This window comes from Crocodylus siamensis, chromosome 1 (assembly GCF_052110815.1).
Source record: "Crocodylus siamensis isolate JL-2025a chromosome 1, ASM5211081v1, whole genome shotgun sequence".
Lineage (NCBI taxonomy): Eukaryota > Metazoa > Chordata > Crocodylia > Crocodylidae > Crocodylus > Crocodylus siamensis.
The window spans coordinates 279,143,468-279,164,458 of NC_143395.1; the positions used below are offsets into that span (position 1 = coordinate 279,143,468).

The window sequence follows — 20,991 nt, forward strand, 5'->3', positions numbered from 1 at the left end:
TGTTATAAATGGGGTATTAGTTCCTGAACCAAGGCCCAACACCCTATTTTCACCAGACATAGCTCAGAATTTTGTACTTGATCAATTATAGATGAGTAATATAGCTACATTAATGTATTTATATTGTAAATAGCAATCAAATTGATTTGGAAGGACTTCTTTGAGGTCACTTGGCTGGACTTTTTGAAAGGCTCTTGGTTGGACTTTTTTAAGGGTTCTTGACCCTTTCAGGAGTCTTGGCTGTAGGTTTTTCTGAAGTCTTGTCTGCTTTCTTAAAGAAAGTGTCCAAGGAAGTTTGGACAGATGTTCTCCGGGGAGATGAGCAATGCAGCAAAGTTGTTTGCTAGCATGGCGTCTCATCGGATCAAGCATTGTAAAGTTGAAACTGACATCATAAAGTTGAAACAGAGTGTCAATTTATAAACATTGTAAGGGCAAAACATTGTAACTCGAAACATTGTAAGTTGAGGACTGCCCCTACACTGGCCATTCCATGTTGCCTTCATTGGCAAGTTTTAAATCTACACCCCACAGTGCTGAGGGAATTAGCAGAGGTCATTGCGGGACCCCTGGCACGGCTTTACAAGCACTTGTGGTGCTCTGGTGCAGTGCCAGAGGACTGGAAGACGGCCAATGTGGTTCCCATTTTCAAAAAAGGGAGGGAGGAGGACCCAGGAAACTATAGGCCAGTTAGTCTTACCTCGATCCTGGTACCTCGAGCTTTTTGAGAGAATTATCCTGACGCATGTCCATGAGGGGCCAGACGGGAAGATTATGCTTAGGAGCAACTAACATGGGTTCATTAAAGGCAGGTCCTATCAAACCAACCTGCTGGCCTTCTATGACCAGGTCACCAAATCCTTAGATGCAGGGGTAGCAGTGGACTTTCTGGACTTTAGGAAGGCCTTTGACACTGTCTCTCACCCCATTCTCATTAAAAAACTGGGGGGCTGTGGTGTCGACTCCTACACAGGTGAGTCACTAACTGGCTGGAGGGCCGCACCCAGAGGGTGGTGGTGGATGGGTCATTTTCGACCTGGAAGGACGTGGGCAGTGGGGTCCCTCAGGGCTCGGTCCTCAGGCCCGCACTGTTCAACATATTCGTCAGTGACTTGGACGAGGGGGTAAAAAGCACCCTGTTCAAATTTGCTGTTGACACTAAGATGTAGGGGAGATGTGGGCATGCTAGAAGGGAGGAATAGGCTGCAATCAGGCCTAGACAGGTTACAGGGGTGGGCGGATGAGAATAGGATGGGATTCAACACTGACAAGTGCAAGGTGCTGCACCTGGGGAGGAAGAACCAGCACCATACCTACAGGCTGGGGAACTCCCTTCTCATCAGTGAAGAGGCAGAAAAGGATCTTGGAGTCATCATTGATGCTAAGATGAACATGGGCTGACAGTGTGGGGATGCGGTCAGGAAGGCCAACCGCACCTTGTCATGCATCCACAGATGCATCTCGAGCAGGTCCAAGGAGGTGATCCTCCCCCTCTATGCAGCTGGAGTACTGCATCCAGTTCTGGGCATTGCACTTCAAGAGGGATGTGGACAATATGGAGAGGGTCCAGAGGAGGGCCACTCGCATGATCGGGGGCAGCAGGGCAGGCCCTGCAAGGAGAGGCTACGGGACCTGAACCTGTTCAGCCTCCACAAGAGAAAGCTGAGGGGGATCTAGTGGCCTGTCACAAACTAGTCAGAGGGGACCGGCAGGCATTGGGGGAGTCCCGTTTTCCCCCGAGCACTGCCAGGAGTGACTAGAAATAATCATCACAAGCTGGCAGAGGGTAGGTTTAGGTTAGATATCAGGAGGCGTTACTTCACGGTCAGGGCAGCTAGGGTCTGGAACCAACTTCCAAGAGAAGTGGAGCTGGCTCCTACCCTGGGGGTCTTTAAGAGGAAGCTAGATGAATCTGGTTTCAGTTTCATAATCTGTGTAAACAACACCAATTTGTGTAGGATTCAGTGCATGAACAGCACAGAGAAAATCAATGGCTGGCTGTTTGCTTTTTACATGGTACTGTCTATCAGCAGTACTTTGTGAGCTGTGGACTCTTTCTCATTATCAGCTGATCACACAAGATACTCTAGCCATGGAATTAAATCCAGGACAGCATTGTATACTTTGTGTATTTGGCATTTTGGGGACTGTAACATGTACAGTGCTGTCACCAAATATCCACAGTTCTCTGAAATGTACTTCAGATAAGTGTACCAGGCGTCTACTGCTAACAGGCTGGCTAGTTCCCATAGAACAGATGTATCCCCTTGTTCCATTTGTTCATGCTCCACAAACCCATGATAAAGCTGGTAATATTGTACATGGTACTTTACACAATTGAACCACTTATTCCACGTGGTTTAGTTGGAAGTGTTGGTGAATCAAGGTGTTGCTTCAGATATCTCAAGAACCATGCACGACGAGCTGCAGCTTTAACTAAAAGTGACTTCATCAGAGCAATAAAGTGATCCACTTGTTTGAAGGTATCTTACGAAGTATTTCCTGCCAGAGCAACTACATGTTCATAGCAACATATATGTACACAATGTAACCACAGATTGGAAAGCACATCATTCCAAGCCTTCACCATATAGCTCACACTGTCTGCTTATGAAATGGTGACATGATTAACTTTCCCCAGGCACACTGTTTTTACCAGCTGTGGTGCAGGAATGTCAGCATGCCTAGGCAGACAAGGTTCTTTGGGTGAATCTGATATCTTTTATTACACCAACTTAAATAGTTGGAAAACAATTATTAAGCGAGCTTTTGAGTTCAAAAACTCTTTGTCAGGCTAAGGAAGTTTCAGCAGTTGGCGTGTGCTCTTCCTGGATGGAATGAAAAGTAAAGAAGCCAGAGGCTGGGCTGGTTTGCATACGAGACAGGTAGCCAGTGAAAATGTAGATTGAGGAGTCAATGGGTGAGAGACAGGCTGGGTGCAGGGGGGAGAAAGAGAAGGGGAATGAATAGTGGAGAGAGACCTGGGGAGTCTTAAGTCAGGCAGGTTATAATGTGTCATAAATCCAATGTCTATATTTAGTCCTTGATTTTTAGTGTCCAGGAGTCTGAAGAAGTGGAGTTCATAGGCTCGTCTCTGGGGAGTGTTTTGTAAGTTTCCTTTGAGGATCAAGACTGAGAGATTGGAGAGAGAGTGGTTTTCATGTGAGAAATGTGCCCCCACAAGTAATTGAGTATTCCTGTCTTTGATAGATTTCCAGTATTTTCCAACTATTTAAGTTGGTCTAATAAAAGATATCAGATTCACACAAAAAACCTTGTCTGCCTACGTCCTTAGACCAACACGACTACAACCTACCCCCCTGTAGCATGCCTAGGAGGACATACCTAGAGCACCTGAAATAAAATGTTGAAAACCAGTGTATTTTGGAAATCAGTTGATTCATTGGCAATCACATCAATAAAGTTTAACTCAAAGTCATTAAGAAAGTGCTGTTTTTCCTTTCAAAAACAGCTGGTAGGTGGGAAAACAATTGGTTTGGCTTGACTTGGGAATGCCACCACCTCCCCTAAGGTGCTTGCCCAAAAAATCCCTGACAACAGGTAAATCCATTTTATCTAGAGGAATGTCTGCTTTTAAACACATTTGAATAAAAGCCAAAGCGATGGTGTCACAGGGATCTTTGGCAACTGTAGAGCGCTGGAATGCTGCAATCACAATGCACTTTTTTTTATTGTTGCTGATGGCCCTACTGATTCAGTGTCTTCTCTTCATCTCTTTTTATTCTGTTTATGCTTAGCACTTTCCCTGTGCTCTACAGTCATCTCTTCTGAACCTGATCTACAGCCTTGCTGCACCCAGAACCACACAGTACCGCAGTCTGAAATTTATCCTTGCCAAACTGAGCAAGATGGTCTTTAAGGCTGACATGTGTACTCTTTGGCATCTTTTCTAGATTTTAATGCAATGTCTGGAGGCTGAAGTAAAATTGGAGCTGCATCAAAACAAGAGCCACTGTACATAGAGGATGACTTGATTCACAATTACATTTTTTTCACGGAAAGCACAAATTCATACGTATTACATGGAAAAAAGCAAGCAGGCCCAGTGATCTTATTGGGTTTCCTGATTCCAAGCAATAAAAGTGGGAAAGAAAATTGCAGCTAGCCCTACCAGAGCCTTGGAACATGGTGCGGTGGTCTGGGGGTAACACAGGACTGCCAGGCTCCTGAGTGCCAGCTGGCACTTCCTGCAGGGCTTGCCCCATTGCAGCTCCTCAGCAGCTGCTGCAAGATCCCAGGCCGAGGCTGTGCCCCACTGTGGAGAAAGACAAACCAGCCCCCAGTCTGTACCAATCTGACAGAAGAAAATTCATTCCTGACCCCAGTGGAGCATCAGTCTGACCCTGGGCTGGAGGGGAAAGACCCTGGAGCTCCGACCCTACAGGGCTGAGTCTCAACTTGAGCATTGGCACATCCCTGACCAGTGGCTGACCAACCTCTTCTTAACTGCCTCCAGTACTGAAGGGTTCACAGCTTCCCCGAATGTCTGTTGCACTGCCCCCTGCTCTACTGGGAGTCAAACTGGGATTGAACTAGAGCCTAAGAACTTGCTTGAACTGGCATTCTGACTTGAACCTGAATCAGAACCAAACCATCAATTGCCCTGTCCTACTGAACTGCAACAGGAACCACACTGCAAAAATCACTGAGTCACCAGTTAGGCTTGTGTCACTGGTTATGTTGAGAATATAATCAAAAACTAATTTTAGATGAATGCATGAGTGAGTGAATGAATATGGTTTCAAGCATACCCAGTCCACTGAAAAAACAGCCTTGAGAACAGGAAGATAAGAAGAACAAATACACCATCTACAAGAAGATAAGAACAAGAGCAGCCTCCCTGTCTTGCTGTCTCAGGAGGTTGTAAAACAAGCGATTCCTCACCATCCATCTGCATGCCTAAGCCATGACATATGTGACCAAAAGTCTGTGAATTTTGATTAAGTCAACTCAGCAACTCATTTCAACAGCAACAAGGTGATTGGCTGAGCATGTTGTCAGAGGCACTGCAGCACTCTGTCTGGATAAAATGGCAGTGAAGATCTGGCCCCGATGACATTGTATGCCATCCACATCAACTCAGGGAAAAACTACTGGCATGCCTCCCATAAGATCATTGTGTCCAGAGGCACTGCAACTGGCCACGGTGACTGAACCTGAGCACCAGTGGATTGGCCTGTATGTATGGTTTTAGATAAAACATTGCTTTTGCCCACTTAATCTATGTGTGTCACTCCATAAAGATCTTGGTTGCTGAACCCACACGTTAGTCTTTTATCCAACAGTTAGACTGGGGTTACTGGCTACATGGGGGTCACCAATTACCTCTGCCAGTCAGAGTAAGGTGACTGCTTCAGTCTTCATTAAAGCTTCAAATAACATTTTTTTAACTATAAAAACCACTGGCTCTTGTGAAGACGCACAAAGATAAAATGACACAGCTACCACTAAGACATGCCTCACCACTCTATCATGAATCCTCAGGATTTTCTCTGAACATGCAATTTCTATCACACTTTTTTTCTCTTTGGCTCCTTTAGTCTATATGATTCACAGAGAATGGAGTTAAATGTAGGTAAACAGCTGTAAATAAAAACTGCTGCTTCTTCAGTTAGTGGATTCTTATTCTGATTCTTATTCTTACAGCTGCTTACGTTTCAGGTCAGCTAGTTCCAAATGCCCATTTCCAAAGCTTGCTTAACACTTTATGCAGTCATAAAATGTAGGATGTAGAGAGGGAGGGGCAGGCAGGCTCCTAGGGTCTGTGGAGTGATGGGAGGTTGGGGGTATGTCCACAGGAGCTGTGAAGGGAACAGAAGGTTTGGGGCAGGCTTCTCTGGTTTTGGGGGATGGGTTAGGGGGCTAGTGCCACCTCCTTCTGGGCCCAGGGGGTGACAAAGTTCCCCCTGCTCCCCAGCCCTGCCAGCATGACCCACACTCCTCTGCCCTGCCATCCCCAGCCCTGCTGGCATGACCTGTAGGCAAAGCTGACTTAAAGGTGGGCAGCAAGTGCAACCACCCAGGGCGCTGAGGGGGGGCATCCCAGGGCAGAGCCTGACCTCAGCTCAGGTGGGGGCGCAGGAGGAGGCAGTGAGCTGGGGAGAAAACCCTGCTAATTCATCTCATTCCCATCCTGCAGCTCCCTGAATGCCATAACCCTGCCAATGCCCCAGCTGCCCCCAGGCCCCAGTCCCTCAGTGTGTGGGGAAGAAGGTGTATGAACAGGGCAGGGGTGGGTGTGTGGAACAGGGATATGTGGGTATAAGTGACGCAAGTGGTGATGCATTAGAGAGGCATGGAGGAACAGGTACCTCCCCCCAAATTTCCACACCAACAGTGAGGTATGGGACCCAGGCCTGCAGCCTAGCCAGACCAGCACCAGGCAGGAGCTGCCTCTATGGCCCAACAGTTGGCCCCAGCATAGGAGGGCAGAGCAAGGTGAGGAGTCTTGGTGCTGCCACTTCTGCCACCAGTGCCAGAAGCCCCACACCAACCGTGCCACCGTGGCCATCAGGGTGAGGTGCCCCCTACCTGCTGCCACAATGGGGAGCACAACTCCACGTTATCACTGCTAGATACCTGTACTATCTGTGCACCCCTGGTGCTACTGGGTGGGCAGGGGGTACCTCAGCTTGGCGGCTGTGGCAGTCTGGCTGGTACAGGGCTCCCGGTGGTGGTAGTGGTGGCAGCTACACCAAATCTCCCTGTCCCACTCTGCCCTCGTATGTCGGGTCCCACCCCTTGGGCCATGGAAGGAGCTCCTGCCTGGTGCCGGTCCAGCTAGACTGCAGCCCGCATGTCCCATTCCACGCTGTTGGTGCAGAAGTCTGGAGGTGCACATGCTCCTCCACCCCCATCCCTGATGCATCACCAAAGCATAGCCAGATGGTCCCCAAGCCCTGGCTCTCCAACTCCCTGCCCCCTCAACCCACCAGAGTCCCATAGATTTACCTGTATGCAGCTGCCGGGACTGCATCTCCCACCCTGCCCAGCTGTGTTGCTGGCTGCATATGTGTTCAGGCACATGCATGTAGCACCCTCTGCCTCCAATTGCCTTCCCCCTGTTCCCCCCCTGCCCCAAGCGGCTCATTGCAGGCCTGAACTCTTTGAACCTGCAAGGGGAGATCTGCGGTTTCTCATTTCAAAGCGGAAAGTCTCGGGGGGGGGGCTTCCTATAAAAGGGGAAAATCCAGTTTTCCATGTTTTCCCACAGGAAACAAAAAACCTGGATACCTACTTATTACTGATTTCAGACATCTTGCAAGCTAATAAGCCAATTAGTATAGTACAGAAATTATAATATGCAGGACAGCATAATAAACACAGACCCTGGTTTTCTCCGATTTAAAAAAAAAAAGCAACCAATTTTCAGTTAAAAAAAGTAACCCCAAATCCACATTTTTTCATGTATTAAATGAAATGCCACTTTTATAAAGTTTTGTCTGTGTGTGCGTGCGCATGCATGTGTGTGTGCATGTATAGTGATGTTTCATTTTAATCATGGAAAATGTGGATTTGGGATTACTTTTTTTAACTGAAAATTGGGGATTTTTTTTACATTAGAAAAAACCAGGATCCCTGATGATCAAAAATATTCAGTCTGTATCAACATCTGTTGTCAGATACAAACATGACAGGAGCCTTATAGATTAGGTACAATAAATCAGCAGTTACTACACCTTTTCTTCACCTAATCAATATTTTGTGCTTACTAACCACATCTTCAAATAATTATATGTATACTCCTGTCTATTGTGACAAGCATTTGCCAACACAGAGAAAAGGTATTTTAAGGAAACAGTATGAAGATTGTTCCATTTCAAAAGTCTCAAGCAGTCTGCAATAGGAAAGCAAATGTTTTTTGTGTGTTTCTATATTCCACACAATCCTATCTAGATATAAGAATAATTAAAGGCAAAAGGATGAGCTCAAGCAAAGGGACAGATTCTGCCTGCTAGAGCCACCCAAAGCTCCAGACACTTAAGTGAGACTATTGTCTATTTAAGAGTAAAGAGAGGTAGTTAGCTGTGTCAGTCTGAAATCAGGCAGAAAGCTGATTTTCACTTTATGAACTAGCTAAATCAAAGCTATCCCGCATAAGCTGATGATTAGCATAAGTATAAGTTTAAACTGATCAGCATCTGATAAACTGAGCTCAAGCTCATGAAAGCTTATGCTATATCTCTCTGATTTAGTTAATTTATTTAAGAGTAAAGACAGGTAGTTAGCCTTCAGTTAGTCTGAAGTCAGGCAGAATGCAAGGTAGATTTGTACCTTTGGGCTAGGGACAGAAATTACACATAAACTGTTATAAGTGATTGGAAACTAGTTCAAATCTGTAACACAACAGGGCTGCATCCAAACAAGTGGGAACATGCATTTTCCTCAGGATAAGTAGCAGTGGCACACTTTGTGCTGCTGCTACTTGTCCCCAGGGAATGCCCATGCCCCATGTGCTCTGGCATACTGCAAGTTACCCCAGGTGGGGTAGAGGAGGCTGGGGCCAGCACAGTGCTGGCCCCAGGGGCCTTACCTGGGGCACTGGGGGCCTCCAGGAGCTGCTACCATGGTGCACTGGCAGCAGGTAGCCCAGCTGGCAGATGAAGTGTGGCTCTGGCTGGCCAGGCTCCAGTTTTGGGCAGCATGTGTGCCCCCCCACTTTCTCGTGTGGGTTTTTTTGACCACAGGATCTCTTGGGGCCAAAATCCCTCCCCCTTATGGTTCAAAGTAGCAGTGCAGGGAATGCCTGCATGTTCAATGTGCAGCACCACAGACAGGTCTGCAGACCCACATACCACACATCTGTAACCTGGGTGATACTCCAAGAGGTACCCCATCTCCAATTGAAGGGATCAAAGCAGGTGCACAAGCGCTGTGGGAGGTGTAGGGACTCTCCTCCCCCTACAGAGCAGAGCCAGACCACTAATGGGAATTTAACCATATACCTTTTAATACTGGGAACATAAAAGGCTTAAATCAGAGGGTATAGTGGACACTACAATGCCCCAAGAGGGCAGGATTCAACAAAGGTTAAACACTTAAAATTATTGACAAAAGACAGGGTTAACAAAATATAAAACACAAACAGCAGAGCAAACAACACTGGTTGGTGAAATATAAAAAAGGCACAAAATACAAAATGTCAAATGACAAGGGAAATATAGGGCTGAGGTACCTGGAGGAGGAGAAACATAACGGCCCCTTTCCACTACAAGAAGATTCACTTCTTGCTGGCTCACTCACCCTAAATCTCCCCAGCTGGGACTTGAACTGAGATCTCCCCTGTAGCAAACAAACACGCTGCCACACAGCCACCCCTAGTAGCACTGCTCTAGTCTGTTAGGGATCTCAGCCTTCCCAGAGCCCGGCCCCCCATTGAGCTGCCTGGCCTCTGACTGGAGGAGCTGGAAGCAGAGCTGGGAACCCCTCAGGTCACTGCTCAGATCCTTGCTGGAGCTGGGGAGCCTCTCCTGCTGGCTGCAGCCTCTCCCAGGGGGTCCTGGAGCCCAGTGGGGAGCCTCTCCTGCCGGCCGCATGCCGCGCTGCTGAGGGTCCCAACTGCTGCCTGCAGGTCCTGCTCCTTCAGGCTCTTCTGGGGCAACTACTCCCACCCCACTGGCCCAGCTCTTTGAAGCTCCTTCCTTGTGGTCCCTCACTGGTCTCTCATGAGCCAGCTGCACTGCCCCTTTTATCCTCCTCCAGGTGACCCAAGGGGCCAATCAGGGGACATGAAGGGTGAGTCTCTGGGGTCTGATTGGTGAGGAAAGGGAATCCCAAGTCCTCCAATCATCTTTTGCCCTTTCAAAACCCCTGGGCTAAGTCACTGCCAGCTAGCCCGTCACACATCTCATCATGCAGCCCAGAAGTTCGATGCATATAAACTGCTTTCAAAATGGCTGAAACCAATTTAAGATAAACCTGGATGGATGTAAAAATCAGACTTAACCTGTTTAGGAAAAATTGGTTTACTGAACTTCTTCCTCAGTTCCCTCTAGATACAAGTTTACCCATGATCCCCCAGCATCCCTGGATGCTTTGTACCTCCCTGGCAAACCCTCCCTTGGGCAGTCTAGACTTGCCCCAAGCTGTCTGCTTCAGCTGAGCAGGGCGGTGTGTTCTAGCACCCCTTAGCTTGTGTCCCAAGCCACTGGAGGCATGAGGCTGCATTTCTGGAATCAAAAGTGAATGTCTGTTCACTTGCTTATTGGTTCAATCTATGCAGCTTAGACTAACCTTCAAAGATAGAATCAATTCGGCCTTGGGCTTTTTGACTGTCTGTACATAGCACCTTACAAACTAATTCCTGGTATATCAGAGCTGTATCTGACATAGGTTGTCTATAAAGATGCAAATCTACTTTGCCTTCTGTTTAAGAATAAGCTATTCTACCTTGCAGTGCTTTTTAGGTATTTCCTACTGTAAAAATCAAGCTAATGTGATGAAAAGCCACATATGCCTATTGTATTAATCTGATTTGCAGGAATTCATCAATAGGTGGAAAATGAAGATCTTTTTGTAGCTTTCTGCAACTACAAATGTACATACAGTTCACAAACAAAGTTTCAGGTGTCTTGTTGGATTCTTAGACCTTTTAAGATATTATTGTAGAGTTTTAAAAGTTACTTTGGAATTGACAGCAATATAACTCTAAAGAAAATTTAACTCTTCTTGTCCTAGGAAAACAATGAAAACCCCTGAACTCACAGCAAATGTCAGGCTCTTAAGAGACAAAGGTTGCAACATTATGATGCACTACAATGCTATGATATAACTTGTTTTATGTTGGATAAAAACAAATAGACAGCAATCTTATCTTTTCCTCTTGATACTTCTTTTGGTCTCATTTGTCTGTCTTTCCCAGGCTTTTTCACACAATACCATCTGTTTCATTCTCCCTTTTGATTGTATGTCTAATTGGCAGGATTCTTCCTCTGTTTGCAGAGCTTGTGCTTCTAGCTACTACACTTGTGTTCATGTGGTGACTGGCACAATGGTAGGTACCTTTTACTGTTAGGTGCCACCTTAACTTCCAGTGACAAACTGCTTACAGTCACATATTACTGGAAGACCATTTGAGCCTCAGCAAGGATGGTTCCATGGTGTAATGGTTAGCACTCTGGACTCTGAATCCAGTGATCTGAGTTCAAATCTCAGTGGAACCTGAACTTTTAAGGAAAAACTTCTTTACCATCTGCACCAACTCTAGGTACCTTTCAGAAACCGTTGGATGTTTATCTTAATGAGGTCATCTGACCCCAGCTGATTCTCTGCCTCTTGGGCAAAAAGCTGGACCAGATGATACCATGAAGTCCCTTCCAGCCCTAATGTCTATTAAATCTATGAAATCTATGAATAAACATGACTGATAATAATAATATAGCCACACTGGAGTAAAGGACCCAAAGGCACACCAAGGGGACAGATACTTAGAAATAGCTTACACATGATTTTCTTTCTGAACAGTTTTACTTTGGTTCCAACCACTATCAGCTTTTCCTTGCACTTTTCTGGACAATAATGTTGCTCCCAATTTTCATCTACAGTCATCAACCACTTCATTTAGTTCTTTCTGTCATAAAGTGAACCATTTTTTGTCCCGGAAGGGCACAGCTCTGTACTTTAACCATACAAGTCATTTCATGAACATCAGTCAAACTATATCCATACTTAAATGTGAACATCTGCTTAATCTGCTAGAAAGCATATTGCTGTGAGTAGATAATAGATACTGTTAGAGTAATGCATGTAGGAACTTTAGACATAAATTTCACTGATAAGCAAGCACATTATAAAAGGAACCAAATTTCAGATAAATGTAATGAATGTTAATGGTTCCTTAAATGAGATCAAGCAGAAAGGGGGGATTCTGATTACTTCATTACTGAGGTTTGTGTATGTATTATTAGGGAAATACCGCTCTCTAGAGGTAGAAAATTCAGTGAAAAATTCAAATGTGTCCTTTGTAATTTTCCAGATGATACTCCAGTGAACTGACCTCCCAGGACAGGATTAGCAGTGAACCTGGGGCCTGCTTCTGTACCAACAAAGCGAGTACCTGGAATTTGCTTTTGTAGTTTCTCTCTCCTCTCACCACTGTCTTTCAACCGTGTTACCGACTGGAAGGTCTCAATGCTTCTAACATGCCACTAGATGGCTCACCCTACCATCTGTCATTAGGTCTGCCTCTCCATCTGTCTCCTCGCCATTGGATTACAACACATTTTTGTGCCCACACTCTTAAGAAAAACTTCTTTCTTCTCCACTTCCCTCATGCCAGCTATTGTTATTCGCAGACTTGTCTATAGTAAACATTAGGTCTGTTGGCAGATAATCCATGAGAAAATTGTAAAAAAATATTGTACCCAGAAGGCTGCAAATTTCTTGGCACACCTTTGCATCTAATTCATTATTATGTATCATGTCATACAAGAAATATGTACACTGAAAGTGGTCCTACTAGCAAAATTGTTAAGGCTGCCCAGGGCTTTCCATTATAAGACCTTGTTTTCAGTTGCTTTGCTAAGCTTTACCTGGTCAGGCAGAGAATGTCTATGCCAGAGGTCTGCCTTAAGATTACTTTTATTTTTAAAGTTTCAGGAAAACCTGTCCTGCCAATTATGAGGTTAGGGGGAAAATACATTGTTCTCCACGTGTTGAAAAAATATTCTTATAGCTGTTTTGTTGACAAGCCTTAGTGTCATGCAACAGAAACATGAAAGCTGGCACAGGAATCACCCTGATGCCTATCATTAGCTGTATGTGAAAATCCACCCAAATACAGCCAAGTTCTAACCCTATGAAAAACTGTCACGTACACATATTAAACCTTGTCAGCTAAATCCTCGGAAGATTCGGTGCTTGTTCAGTACCCTCACAACTCCTTTGTGCAACAACTGATCATGCAGCATCCTTGCAGAGGCCAAGGATATGGTTAACCAGCAATGTATCCATGTTTTCAGACATATTCCTGCCCCAACCATGAGAGCATCTCTACTGCAAAGCCCTGCTGCCTGCACCTACAAGCTCTGCTAAACTTTGAGATATCTAACTCTGACAGCCAACTCCACATCCATCCACCGTCTTTTGCCTTCAGTATACAGTGAAGCAGCAAGCTACTGGGCTCACATAGAATCATAGAAAGTTAGGGTTGGAAAGGACCTCAGGAGGCCATCTAGTCCAACCCCCTGCTCAAAGCAGGACCATCCCCACCTAGATCACCCCAGCCAAAGCTTTGTCTTGCTGGGTTTTGAAAACCCCCAAGGATGGAGCTTCCACCAGCCCTCTGGGTAACCTGTTCCAATGTTTTACTACCCTCCTAGTGAGGGTATAGGGTTTCTAATATATAACTTAAACCTCCCTTGCTGTAACTTGAAACTGTTGCTCCTTATTCTGTCATCTGCCACCACTGAGAATAGCCTAGCTCCATCCTCTTTCGAATGCCCTCAGGTAGTTGAAGACTGCTATTAAGTCTCCTTTCAGTCTTCTCTTCTCTAAACTAAATAAGCCCAGTTCCCCCACTCTTTCCTCATAAGACATGTCCCCCAGCCCCCTCACCATTTTTGTCACCCTCCACTGGACTGTCTCCAATTTGTCCACATCCTTTTTGTAGTGGGGGGTTCAAAATTGAACACAGTACTCCAGATGTGGTCTTGCCAGTGCTGAATAGAGGTGAATCATCACTTCCGTTGACCTACTGGCAACACATCTACTGACCCAGCCCAGCATGCCTTTAGCCTTCTAAACTAGGGCACACTGCTGACTCATCTTCAGTTTATTCCACTGTAACCTCCAGGTCTTTTCTGCAGAGCTGCTGCAGAGCCAGTCATCCCCCCAGACCGTACTGATGCATGGGGTTGTTCTGTCCTAAGTGCAGGACTTTGCACTTGTCCTTGTTGAACCTCGTGAGATTCCTTTTGGCCCAATCTTCCAATTTGTTTAGGTCATTCTGAATCCTAGCCCTACCCTCCAGTGTATCTACTACTCCCCCCAGCTTGGTGTCACCTGCAAACTTGCTGGGAGTGCACTCTATGCCCTCTTCCAGGTTGTTCCTGAAGATATTGAACATCCGGGAATGCCTCCTTGCTAAAAGGGAGGCATATACCCAATGGAGAGATGGGGTCATCACCAAGAAGGACTATGTTACAGTCGCCCGAGGATGTAGGGGGGTGGTCAGGAGGGCCAAGGCAGAGTTGGAGATAGGACTAGCTTCCCGGATTAAGGACAATAAGAAGTCCTTCTTCAAATACATAGGGGGTAAAAAGAGGGTCCCGGGTAATGTGGGGCCCCTGCAGGACACGATGGGCAACTTAGTCATCACGCCAGATGACAAAGCTAACATATTTAACGATTTCTTTGCCTCTGTCTTCCTAAGTAGGGACCAGTTCAGCCACCTCCCTGCTGGGCCCCCCTCGGGCCCCGAGAGAGACATGCCTGGGCCAGGGGTTAGCGAGGAGTTAGTTAGGGTACTTCTGGAGAGGCTGGACATGTTCAAGTCCGCTGGTCCGGACGGTCTTCACCCTAGGGTTCTACAGGAACTGGCCGAGGTCATTGCGGGACCCCTGGCGCGGCTCTATGAGCACTCGTGGTGCTCTGGCGAGGTGCCGGAGGACTGGAAGAGGGCCAATGTGGTCCCTATCTTCAAAAAGGGAAAAAAAGAGGACCCGGGAAATTACAGGCCAGTTAGTCTTACCTCAATCCCGGGTAAGCTCTTTGAAAAAATTATCCTGGCACACATCCAGGAGGGCCTTGCGGGGGAATGCATGCTCAGGGGCAACCAACATGGGTTCATCAGTGGCAGGTCTTGTCAGACCAACCTGGTGGCCTTTTACGATCAGGTCACCAAATCATTAGACGCAGGGGTTGCTGTGGATGTAGTCTTTTTGGACTTCCGGAAGGCTTTCGACACTGTCTCTCACCCTGTCCTCATCAAAAAGCTGGGAGACTGTGGTGTCGATGCCCACACGGTCAAATGGGTCGCCAACTGGTTGGAGGGCCGCACCCAGAGGGTGGTAGTGGATGGGTTCTTCTCCACCTGGAAGGACGTGGGCAGTGGGGTTCCGCAGGGCTCGGTCCTCGGGCCCGCACTGTTCAACATCTTCATCAGTGACTTGGATGAGGGGGTAGAAAGCACCCTGTTCAAGTTTGCTGATGACACTAAGATGTGGGGGGATGTGGGTGCACTAGAAGGGTGCAATAGGCTACAAGCTGACCTTGACAGGTTGCAACGGTGGGCGGATGAGAATAGGATGGGGTTTAACACTGATAAGTGCAAGGTGTTGCACATGGGGAGGAAGAACCGGCACCACACTTACAGGTTGGGGAACTCCCCTCTTGCCAGCACGGAGACGGAAAAGGATCTTGGAGTCGTCATTGACTCCACGATGAACATGGGCCGGCAGTGTGGGGAGGCAGTCAAGAAGGCCAACCGTACCCTGTCATGCATCCACAGATGCATCTCGAGCAGGTCCAGGGAGGTGATCCTCCCCCTCTATGCGGCACTGGTCAGGCCGCAGCTGGAGTACTGCGTCCAGTTCTGGGCGCCACACTTCAAGAGGGACGTGGACAATATGGAAAGAGTTCAGAGGAGGGCCACTCGTATGATCAGGGGTCAGCAAGGCAGGCCTTATGAGGAGAGGCTACGGGACCTGAACCTGTTTAGCCTCCACAAGAGAAGGTTAAGGGGGGACCTTGTGGCCTGCTACAAACTGGTCAGGGGGGATCAGCAGGTATTGGGGGAGTCCCTGTTCCCCCGTGCGCTGCCAGGAGTGACCAGGAATAATGGTCACAAACTGGCGGAGGGTAAGTTTAGATTAGATATTAGGAGACGCTACTTCACAGTCAGGGCGGCTAGGGCCTGGAACCAGCTTCCAGGGGAAGTGGTGCAGGCTCCTAGCCTGGGGATTTTTAAAAGGAAGTTAGATGAGCACCTTGCCGGGCTCATCTGACCCCGGTGCTCTTTCCTGCTAAGGCAGGGGGTCGGACTAGATGATCTACCTAGGTCCCTTCCGACTCTAGCTACTATGAAACTATGAAAACCAGCCCCAGGACCAACCCTTGGGGCACTCCACTTGATACCAGCTGCCAACTAGACACTGAGCCATTGATTACTACTCTCTGAGTCTGACGCTCCAGCCAGTTTTCTATCTACCTAATGGTCCATTCCTCCAGCCCATACTTCCTTAGCTTGCTTGCAAGAATGTTGTGGGAGACCGTATCAAAAGCCTTGTTAAAATCAAGGTGCACTGCATCCAGCAGTCTCCCCACATCCACAGAGCTAGTCACCTTATCATAAAAGGCAATTATGACTTGCCCCTGGTGAATCCATGGACTGTTCTTAATCACCCTTCTCTCATCCAAGTCCTTAGAAATGGATTCCTTGAGGATCTGCTCCATGATTTTTCCAGGGACTGAGGTGAGGCTTACTGGGCTGTAGCTCCCTGGATCCTCCTTTTTCCCTTTCTTAAATATGGGCACTGTTTGCCCTTTTCCAATCATCCATAACCTCTACTGATTGCCAAGCAGTCTTCCACCAGCAATCCTATAATTCATTGAAATGAGACTACAAAAAAGGAGCGGATCTTAGCATTCAAGGGGCCCCTGTATCAAATAGTACTCAACAGGTATCAAATGGTACCCAATATCCCCAAATCATCCATGCAGCCATATGTGTGTGGGCTTCTGAGCCAGCCTCCGTCTTAGACATCAGACACCATTGCATCTGCCCCGAGAGCACAAGGTCCACACAGGCTGTTAGGGATAGAATTTCTGGAGGATCCTGGGTTTCAAGCAGCCCTACAAACCTTTGGGAAGAAGATAAAACACCCTTAACTTGAGGCCTGCACTATGCTGCATAACACATAGTAGAAAAGACACAGGAGAAATAGAAAGCTGGAGGTAACTGCAAGTACCAGACAGTCACCGACATTGAAATGCTACATTTTTTCACTTATTTGTACAGGATACAGTTTAAGTTTCAGTTTGCACTTCGGTTTTCCAGATTGCAGCTTGCTTGACAGTCAAAAAGCACAGTCCCTTCTTATTAGCACTAAGCAGGTTTTCTTTACATCTATTTGCAAGTTTACTAAATACTATGTTTATATCCTGGTTGTTGTTCATTTAATTAGTATGGAACCGGGAAGCCTGAGCTCTGTCAAAATATTTTATTGATATATGTTAAAAACAACCTAGGCAAGCCAATAAAATGGCATGCACTGGCCCTAAGCTAGCAGAGAGAGTTACATTTAAATTAATATTTTATTTGGCAAATAAATCAAGCCTCCCTAACACAATCCATTAAATTAATCAGGCACAAAATACTCCAACAAATTACCAGCATCTGAACCTTGGGTGTTTGAAAATATAACTAGAACAGGCACTTTAAAACCATGTAATGCATCAGCACAGCATACCCCAGGGTATTTCATCCTCCACAAAATAGAATGTGCGTTAGCAATTGATTACACATTTAAAAAGGCCCATCTGGCATATGGCCTCCCTACTTTCCCCTGATTGTCTAGATCTGGCCTAGGTAGGGTTACTATATTTCCAGTTTCAAGAAAGAGGACGTGTGTGTGTGTGTGTGTGTGTGTGTGTGTGTGTAATATGATTTGGGGAGATGGGGGCAGTGATATGCCCGTGCTCTACCCTTGCCCCTCACTCCCAAGCCACACCCCCCCAACCCTGCTGCTGCCCCTCATGCCTGACCCACAGTATCCCACCCTCCAGGCCATGCTGGTGCTCCTCATTCCAAACCTGCAGCCTCCCAGTCCCTGCTGATACCCGTGACTCCCAATCCACAGCCCCCTGGCCCTGCCTGTATTCCCAAATCACAGTCCCCCACCCTCCTGGTGCCCCTAACTCCCAAGCCACAGCTCCCACCCATCCCTGCCAGTACTCTCACTCCTGATCCACAGCCCCTTGACCCCATAACCATCCCCCCAGCCCTGCTGGTGCCCCTTACTCCCAACATACAGCTTCCTGCTGCCCCGGAAGAACCCCTCCACCCCCATCCCCGCCTGGAGGGCCAGGCGCCTCCCCCACCTCCCCACCTTTCTGAAGCCCTGGTGGCCAGATTCCCCCAGCACCAACAGGCACCCACCCTCTTGCACACCCATCCCCTCACACACATACCTCTCAACTGTCCTGAGGACCTGGCCCTCCGACCCCCACAGCCTGCAGCTGCCAGGGGCCTGAGCAGACACACGATGCCCCTGCCTCCAATTGCCCTTCCCCACTCCCCCAGCCCCAAGTAGCTCCTTGCCAGGGCAAGCTGGGAAGTGCTGAGGGAAAAGCTTTGATACTGAGCAGAGGCAGAGCAGAATCCTGGACTTTTGTTGATATTTTAAAAAATCTCTTGGATAGAAAAGAGAGGACCCAAAAAGAGGACAAGTCTGAGAAAACCTAGATGTATGCTAACCCTAGCTTTGGTGGGTATTTTCAGTTGTTTGAGTTCACTAAGAAATCCATTAGTGTCCAGGGCCTTGTCCATATGAAAACGCTTGCCTCTGGCTTCACAGATGTCCTGCAGTTTGCAGTAGACCACTCTCATTCACACAACACTTGCAACATTGGCATCCAAACAATTTCAAAGGGAACACCATCTTGCCTTCAGGTTTCATTCTTCAACTGCAAAGAGTGCCACTGAATGGCCTCAGTGGCCCTATATTATCCAAGTAGAGCTATTTCTCCATGGCAGGTGAAAATGGGCAGCTTTCCCGCTAAATAACAGTTGGCATCTCTGCTACTGATAGCTTTGTCATTTAGACAGATCAAAGTTACAGCTTGTTCCAGCATGAAAAATCAGACTGCTTTAGTACCCCAATGTCACATCTACTGCCTGAGCTCCCAACATAGCTATTCATTATAGTGCCCTAGTAGTACACTAAGCCCTGCAGAACAAAGGATTTGTGTCCCCTGAAGGTCACATACATGCTGGTTCTTTAAGGAGGGCAAATTACAAGCACGTAATGTGCTACTAGCAACCCCAGCACAGTTTGGGACAGGTGTTCTCTAACCAACTAATTCAGGCACATTCCTAACATTGAAAACTTGCTGGGAAAAAACTTTTAAGACAGAATTATGCATTGTACCCCACAGCTTCCCTGCTATCGTAGTGGAAGTTGGGACAAGATTCTCACAAACATCCATAAAGTTCTGGAGAAGTTCTGGAGCTACTGCGGACCATCTCATTTTGGCAGAGTGATAAGATCCCACACTATTCATACTCCAGAAACACCAATGCAAGAATGGGGATAGGACAGCAATGACATAACTTCTAAAACTGACATGTGCACTCCTCTGTGTTTAGAGGCCTTTTACATTTGTTAATGCTCAATAAGTTTCCCAGGAGCTGTTTTGGGGCTGAGAGCTGTTTTGGGGCAAAAATAAAGAGAATGTGATCATGTCCTAAAGGCTGAATCATAATACATATACATAAGCGGGAGGGAATTAAAGTTACTTATTCAGCTTTATTTGGGCATATTCTAACTTTAGTGTGTTGACTTAGCAATTTTTATAATGCTTTCTTAACAAGAAAAAAAGTGTATGATTGGCCTAAAACATGAGGACATAAATTAGCATTTAGGTAGTCCTTGGAAAAATTTCCATCAATTGGGCCTACACTGTTATCAGTGCTAGTTTGCCTGAGTAAAATGTGAGCAAGGAAAACAGAATTGGTACATTTTTATTACAGTATATTTAGGCAAAAATACAAGGTATACATAATGACGTGTTGATACAGTCTGCACTTTCATTTACCTTGACACGACTGATAAGAAAGTGTTTATTGTAATAAGACCAATACATGAAATATTCAGCTCGACTCTAAGGCCACATCCAGGTGATTGGGGGCATGAAGATTGTGGCACCAGAAATCTCTTTGCGATGCCACAAACTGATCACAATAAACATTTTAAAACATGGCAAAATTTGTTACCAGCATTTTCTATGAGCAAAAATACCCCCCTGGAAACAAAAGCAGCACAAAGCACACCCACTGGCACAAATGAAGGCCAAGCAGTCCAGAGCAATGCTCTGGCTGTTGGCCAGGCTGCTCCAGCACACCACAGGCCACCAGGTAAGACTGCTGGGGCCAGCACAGGTACTGGCCTCAGCCTCCAGCTCTCTCTGGCTGAAGAGCTGTGAGGAGCTGGGCAAGGCAGTTTGTCCACAAATTGTCCCACAACAAAGCACACCTGCAGGGGTGTGCACTGAGGCAATTTGTACTGACTGCTGCAAGTGCACACGCCCTTAATTGTCTGGACTTATTGCTATTTAAAGGATTTATTATTATTTAAATTACTTTTTAATGGCACCTTCTTGCCTTTTGGTGGAATTTATAATGTCTGTTTTTCCCTTGGCTACTACGGAACCAACATGCTATTAGCAAAGCTCTTTGCTAGAAGCTTATTTTTAATCAGAGAAGCTGCAGTTATGGGGCAAATTAGATAATGCAAAAAAGAGAAGGACAGATGTTGGACTAGTTTTTTCTGTTTTCTGACACTTAATTCCTTTTTCTTTTTTTTTTATTTTGTTTATAAAAAATTATTTTGGAAAAAATCTCTCAGCATCATTTCCTTGTCCTTGTCACTTGCTGAAATCCACAATTAAAATGCTATATTCACATACGATTAGCTGTGAATGCATGGTGGCATTATAGCATGGAAAGCATAAGCATACCTTTGTTGTATATTAAACTTTCTCCCACACCAAAATCTAAAAATTATTCAAAATAATATTGAAAGGACAGCTATTTTTGCTGCTGTTTTGAAAAAATCTCATGTAAGCATAGTGCATACCTGTTATCATTGATGGTGCTTAGGAGTATGTAACAGAGTTTCTTTACTTTTCCGACTAATAAAAAAAAAATGTTCCAACCTGCAAATGTCTTCTGTGCAACTCTTTACATCAGTTCTTAGGAATAAGTAGGGCTTATGAAGATGATCGGTTTATGGTATTTCATGTTCCAGTCAA

At 46.3% G+C, this 20,991-nt stretch overlaps 1 non-coding gene across 1 annotated transcript; it reads left to right on the top strand.

The window, feature by feature from the left end:
• The first annotated feature begins 11,111 nt into the window (after positions 1-11,111).
• On the top strand, positions 11,112-11,183 carry TRNAQ-CUG (transfer RNA glutamine (anticodon CUG)). The gene has a single exon. It is a non-coding gene; the product is annotated as a tRNA-Gln (tRNA).
• Positions 11,184-20,991: the final 9,808 nt, after the last annotated feature.